General features: G+C 41.4%; 1 non-coding gene across 1 annotated transcript; it reads left to right on the top strand.

Annotated features, from left to right (window-relative positions):
- The first annotated feature begins 489 nt into the window (after positions 1 to 489).
- trnah-gug (transfer RNA histidin (anticodon GUG)) lies at positions 490 to 561 on the top strand. Its single transcript has one exon. It is a non-coding gene; the product is annotated as a tRNA-His (tRNA).
- Positions 562 to 6,822: the final 6,261 nt, after the last annotated feature.

The raw sequence follows: 6,822 nt of genomic DNA, 5'->3' as shown, positions 1-6,822 counted from the left end.
GTCCTTGTTTTAGGAGAGCCTTATCTGTCTTTGTCTCTGCCCTGCTCTCCTGCTCTCTTTCCCCTCATTTAGTCCTTGACATGATCCATGCTCTACAGCTCTGCGGGTGGAATGAAGACCTGCGTCTGCTCTGCCCGTGCCGTCCTTCGTCTCAACCTAAATTGTTTGACCCACCTTTATAATGATCGGACTCGCTCCCGCTGAGCGTGCCAGGCGCTGCAGACAACACAACCAAACTGGCCCCGATCAGAATTTGACAGGCCGAACTCGCGCCGAAATCTTTACAAAAAATCCATTTTTGTCACCCACGTGAAGATGGGTGGGAACATGCCCTAAAAACACCAAGAATAATATCCACCACCTTCTGAACGGGGCCTGGCCCGTCTCCTGCATCAGGGGCCGCCGCAGTCGCACATCAGCTGTTCAACAGCTTTTCGCCGCAACACTCAATGAGCCAAAGACATAGAAGCTCAAGCTGCTGTTGCAGAAGCCGTGATCGTGTAGTGGTTAGTACTCTGTGTTGTGGCCGCAGCAACCCCGGTTCGAATCCGGGTCACGGCAGCATGAGATAAATTTCTTTATGTGTATTGATGGGCACAAGCCAAGCAGAAATTTCCCACGATGCAATAGGGCAGTGTTCGGTAAGTGCTGAGCAGGCGTCAGTCTGACAACAATGTCATATTATTGTGTCATCACTTGAGGCTCAGGTATCAGTTTCTTCTCAATGCTAACGTCTGCTAGCTTAGTCTGCTACTTTGATGGCTCTGCCTGCTCAAAGGTCCAGAACCCTGGATGTGGTGGTTCCTACCTGAACGTAGATTCTGTCAGCTCATGTTGTTAAATCAACTCACCAGGAACACCAGTAGATTTCAATGGACTGACAATGAGTCTCATTGAATGGTAAACATGTCAAATATGAAGTCATCACCTGAGGAGGTCTGCTGCTGGAATGAAGCTCCAGATATTCACAAGATATTCTAGATCTTAAAATAAAGCATTTTTATATTTGATTTATTGTTCATTAGCCTGCTTCACATTGTTTGATTCTATGTGTTGGATATAAATAGAACTTTGATCCACAACCTCCACAAACACTCCAACTTTTGTGCCCAAATTTTCTCCTCCTGAGGCACCAAATCAAGTCAAGTAATTTTATTTGTTAGAACCAAATCACAACAAAGTTCTCTCATGACTCTTTACTAGTAGAGCAGGTCCAGCACCAAACTGCTTCAATGAATCTACACCCAACAATTCTCCACCAGCAGCACATCCTGCAACAGTGGTGATGAAAACCTTCCTTTTAACAGGCAGGAACGTGGAGCAGATCCAGGATCAGTGGGGACGGCCTTCTGCTTTGACCGGTTGTATTTAAAGCTCCATCAGATTGGAACAACCTTTCCTCCTCACTTGGGTCTCTCACTTCCTTTCTCATCTTCAAATCATCAAGCATTTTCAAACATCTGCTCTTGTTTCTGATGCACCTCCCCTTTTCTCTCCAGGATTCACTCTCTACTTGTTCTTGTTTGTTCTCTGTACTGTAAATATGTGGATATTTGTGTATGAATATGCATTGTGTACTTTAATGGTGCATGGAAGCAGTATTTATTTAGATGGGTGTTTAAATGTATGAGTATGTGAACACAGGCCCACTCTTATTCTGCAGTGGGATCTCTGATCATACTTTGTATAATACTGGATGGTGGGGGGGGGGGGGGGCTTTGGGGAACATTGTTGGCCTGTACCTGGGTGTATGATGTGTGTGTCCTTGTGTTGAAAATAGAATCTACTTTTATTATTGTTGTATTGTTGGTCATTATTTGTCAGGACCCCCTCCAAAATGAGATGGTGCATCTCAAGGGGCTGCCCTTGAAATCAAGAATCAAGAATGAAGGTGTCTGCTGGTCTTGGTGGACCCTCTGCTTCTCCAGCTGAGTCAACAGATTCCTGTGTATCCTGAGTCATTGTGTATCCTGGCTGCATTCAGCGCTTTCACTGCTGCAGCCCAGCGTGATTGCCAGTCAGGACAGGTGTTATTAAAAATGGAAGAGGGGACAGTTTTGGCAGGACAAGTTGCTCCACATTCAGGAGATGGTGGGAAGTTTCAAAGCTGCCATAAATCTTGATGACAAACTTCTTCACTGTGTGGGAGGTTCAGAGTCCCTGGTTTGATTGCAGCTTTGAACTGAGCAGGTGTTCATCCACATCTCAGTAACAGGGGACACTTTATCACACCAGTGGACAAACATCAGCATTCATCACCCAGCAGCTCCTCTGATCAACAGAACAAGCTGAAGTATTCTGGAGAATGAGGGCATGGATCCCTCTACCTCTCACATGCTAAGCTAGCACTCTACCATTGGAGCTAAGTCCCTGCTAATGAGCAGCAGATGATGGAGGTTGACCTTCATGCAGGGTTGAATGAGCGTCACCACTTGAAGCTTCTCTGGTTCAACAAACCCTTGGGACCAAGACAGGAATTGGAACCTGTGCAGGTCCAGACCCATGTTTAAGTTGGTGGAGACAATTGTTTCAACCAGGGACTGAATGAAAAGACTTGCCCAGACTCCTGCTCGCTCTTCTGAACCGACCCCTCATCTCTGTGTGGAGTAAATATCAGAGGTGGGGGGTGCAGGTTCTGCTTTGACCTCCTGACCTCCTGGGTAAAGCAGTGGAGATGTTGAGCTTGAAGGAGTTGACGGCCTCCTTCATCTTCTCATTGGTTTGCTAAACTCAGCATCATGAAATGTTGCTGAAATTCAACATGTCAGCTGAGGCCAGAGATTCCTGCGTTCCCTGAGTCCTTGAGTGTCGTCTCTGTTGTTTGAAAGCACAAAGCTGTTCCTGATGGTCCAGTGTGTCAGATTCTGGGCTCTCACAGCTGTAACTGGGGTTTGAGCTCCGTTAAGGGACTGGTTTTGTGGAGAGAACCAAGCAGAAGAATTGACAGTTTCAGCAGGAAAGGTGACCATTGCTCCACAACCTCAGTCCCAGGATTCATTCCTGCTTCACCCAGCATGGCCCTATGATCAACAGAAATGAACTGCCAGTGGAGGTCCTCAGTAATCCAGGTCATGGTTTCTCTAGATTGCTGTGTTGTAGTCAGGACACTTGCAAATATCAGCCTCTTTCCTCCATGATCTCTCATTCTTTCTGTTCTCTCCATTTCTCCTCTTCGTTTCTACTCCTTGCTGACTGTTGTTCCTCACTTGTGGCACAGAGTTCAGTCAGTGGACCAGACATTTTGCCACTACACTGTCCATCATCAGGGCATTTAACATCCAGGACTGGCTCCCAGATCATGGCCATGACCTCATCCCCTGCACCAGTGGACAGTTCATCAAGGATGGCAAACATGTGGGTCTCAATTCCCCTCCATCTTTGTAGGTTGGTTACATTTCCTCCTGGTCTTTAATCCATCTTTAGTTGACATTTTTCTGTTGAGCCCAGTTTGTTGACTGCCAGGCTGTCTTACTTTTCAATGGCACAGCAGCAGACAGCAAGAGGGTTGCTATGGTGCAGCTGGTAAAATCCCTATCTATGGTCTGCAGAAATATGCTGGGAGTTCTTTTTTATTACGAACCAGAATTCAAAGACTGACCAAGGAAACCACAGCACAGAATTTAGAGATCAAAGAAAGAAATCAAAGACAGAACCTGAAGATCAGGAAATGGCACAGATCAATGAGATCCATGGACTCATCAGTGAAGGTTTTCTTTGTTTCAGGGTCACTTGTTGTCGCACTGGTATGATGATGTCAGATCATCATTGTCATTGCTGCAGCTCAGGAGTGGAGTAACCCTAACCCTAACCCAGTCATGTACTAAGAGTTGCTACGAACCTCAAAATATTGTGACAGTAATGTCGGAAGAATTGCTAATGAACTCAAAATGATGCTAACAGTAATGGAGTGAACGTTTCGAATAACCTCAAAGTGATGCTGACGGTCATGTAGTAAGAGTTGCTACGAACCTCAAAATAATGCGACAGTGATGTCAGAAGAATTGCTAATGAACTCAAAATGATGCTAACAGTAATGTAGTGGTAGTTGCTAATAAACTCAGTGATGCTGACAGTAATGTAGTAAAAGTTTCGAACAACCTCAAAGTGATGCTGAAAGTCATGTAGTAAGAGTTGCAAATGAACTCAATTTAATGCTACGGTGATGTCGTAAGAATTGCTAATAAACTCAAAATGATGCTAACAGTAATGTAGTGATAGTTGCTAATAAACTCAAAGTGATGCTGACAGTAATGTAGTAAGAGTTGGTACAATTTAAATAATGCAACATTAATGTAGTAAGAGTTGCTTCAAACCTCAAAATAATGCGACAGTGATGTCAGAAGAATTGCTAATGAACTCAAAATGATGCTAACAGTAATGGAGTGAAAGTTTCGAATAACCTCAAAGTGATGCTGACAGTCATGTACTAAGAGTTGCTACGAACCTCAAAATAATGCGACAGTGATGTCGGAAGAATTGCTGAAGATCTCAAAATGATGCTACAGTGATGTAGTAAGAATTACTAATGAACTCAAAATGATGCTAAAAGTAATGGAGTGAACGTTTCGAATAACCTAAAAGTGATGCTTACAGTAATGTAGTAAGTGTTTCGAAAAACTTCAAAGTGATGCTGACAGTCATGTAGTAAGAGTTGCTAATGAAATCAATTTAAAGCGACAGTGATGTCGTAAGAATTGCTAATAAACTAAAAATGATGCTAACAGTAATGTAGTGATAGTTGCGAATAAACTAAAATTGATGCTGACAGTAAAGTAGTAAGAGTTGCAACGAACCTTTAAATAATGCAACAATAATGTAGTAAGAGTTGCTACGAACCTCAAAATAATACGACAGTGATGTCAGAAGAATTGCTAAAAATCTCAAAATGATGCGACAGTGATTTAGTAAGAATTGCTCATGAATTCAAAATGATGCTAACAGTAATGGAGTGAACGTTTCAAATAACCTCAAAGTGATGCTGACAGTCATGTACTAAGAGTTGCTACGAACCTCAAAATAATGCGACAGTAATTTAGTAAAAGTTGCTACGAACCTCAAAATATTGCGACAGTGATGTCGGAAGAATTACTAATGAACTCAAAATGATGCTAACAGTGATGTAGTGATAGTTGCTAATCAACTCAGTGATGCTTAAAGTCATGTAGTAAGAGTTTCGAACAACCTCAAAGTGATGCTGACAGTCATGTAGTATGAGTTGCTACTAACCTCAATTTAATGCTATAGTGATGTCGTAAGAATTGCTAATGAACTCAAAATGATGCTAACAGTAATGTAGTGATAGTTGCTAATAAACTCACAGTGATGATGACAGTAATTTAGTAAAAGTTGCTACGAACCTTTAAATAATGCAAAAGTAATGTAGTAAGAATTGCTCCGAACCTCAAAATAATGCGACAGTGATGTCGGAAGAATTGCTAATGAACTCAAAATGATGCTAACAGTAATGTAGTGATAGTTGCTAATCAAGTCAGTGATGCTTACAGTAATGTAGTAAGTGTTTCGAACAACCTCAAAGTGATGCTGATAGTCATGTAGTAAGAGTTGCTCCGAACATCAAAATAATGTGACAGTGATGTCGGAAGAATTGCTAAAGATCACAAAATGATGCAACAGTGATTTAGTAAGAATTGCTAATGAACTCAAAATGATGCTAAAAGTAATGGAGTGAACGTTTCGAATCACCTAAAAGTGATGCTGACAGTCATGTAGTAAGTGTTTCGAACAACTTCAAAGTGATGCTGACAGTCATGTAGTAAGAGTTGCTAATGAACTCAATTAAATGGTACAGCGATGTCGAAAGAATTGCTAATAAACTAAAAATGATGCTAACAGTAATGTAGTGACAGTTGCTAATAAACTAAAAGTGATGCTGAAAGTAATGTAGTAAGAGTTGCTACGAACCTTTAAATAATGCAACAATAATGTAGTAAGAGTTGCTACGACCCTCAAAATAATGCGACAGTGATGTCAGAAGAATTGCTAAAGATCTCAAAATGATGCGACAGTGATTTAGTAAGAATTGCTAATGAACTCAAAATGATGCTAACAGTAATGTAGTGAACGTTTCGAATAATCTCAAAGTGATGCTGACAGTCATGTACGAAGAGTTGCTACGAACCTCAAAATAATGCGACAGTGATGTCGTAAGAATTGCTAAAGATCTCAAAATGATGCAACAGTGATTTAGTAAGAATTGCTAATGAACTCAAAATGATGCTAACACGAATGGAGTGAACGTTTCGAATAACCTCAAAGTGATGCTGACAGTCATGTGGTAAGAGTTTCTACGAACCTCAAAATAATGCGACAGTGATGTCGGAATAATTGCTAATGAACTCAAAATGATGCTAACAGTAATGGAGTGAAAGTTTCGAATAACCTCCAAGAGATGCTGACGGTCATGTCGTAAGAGTTGCTACGAACCTCAAAATAATGCGACAGTAATGTAGAAAAAATTTCTACGAACCTCAAAAAAATGCGACAGTGATGTCAGAAGAATTGCTCATGATCTCAAAATGATGCTACAGTGATTTAGTAAGAATTGCTAATGAACTCAAAATGATGCTAACAGTAATGGAGTGAAAGTTTCGAGTAACCTCAAAGTGATGCTGAAAGTCATGTGGTTTGTGTTGCGAGGAAATAAAAAATGATGCTGACAGTGATGTCGTAAGAATTGCTATTGAACTCAAAACGATGCTAACAGTAATGTAGTGATAGTTGCTAATCAACTCAGTGATGCTTACAGTAATGTAGTAAGAGTTTCGAACAACCTCAAAGTGATGCTGACAGTCATGTAGTAAG

Source organism: Aulostomus chinensis, chromosome 1 (genome assembly GCF_037954235.1).
Source record: "Aulostomus chinensis isolate RoL2024-O1b breed Wild chromosome 1, RoL_Achi_v1.0, whole genome shotgun sequence".
In the NCBI taxonomy this organism is placed as follows: Eukaryota; Metazoa; Chordata; class Actinopteri; order Syngnathiformes; family Aulostomidae; genus Aulostomus; species Aulostomus chinensis.
This window is presented reverse-complemented; position numbering and strand designations above follow the sequence as displayed.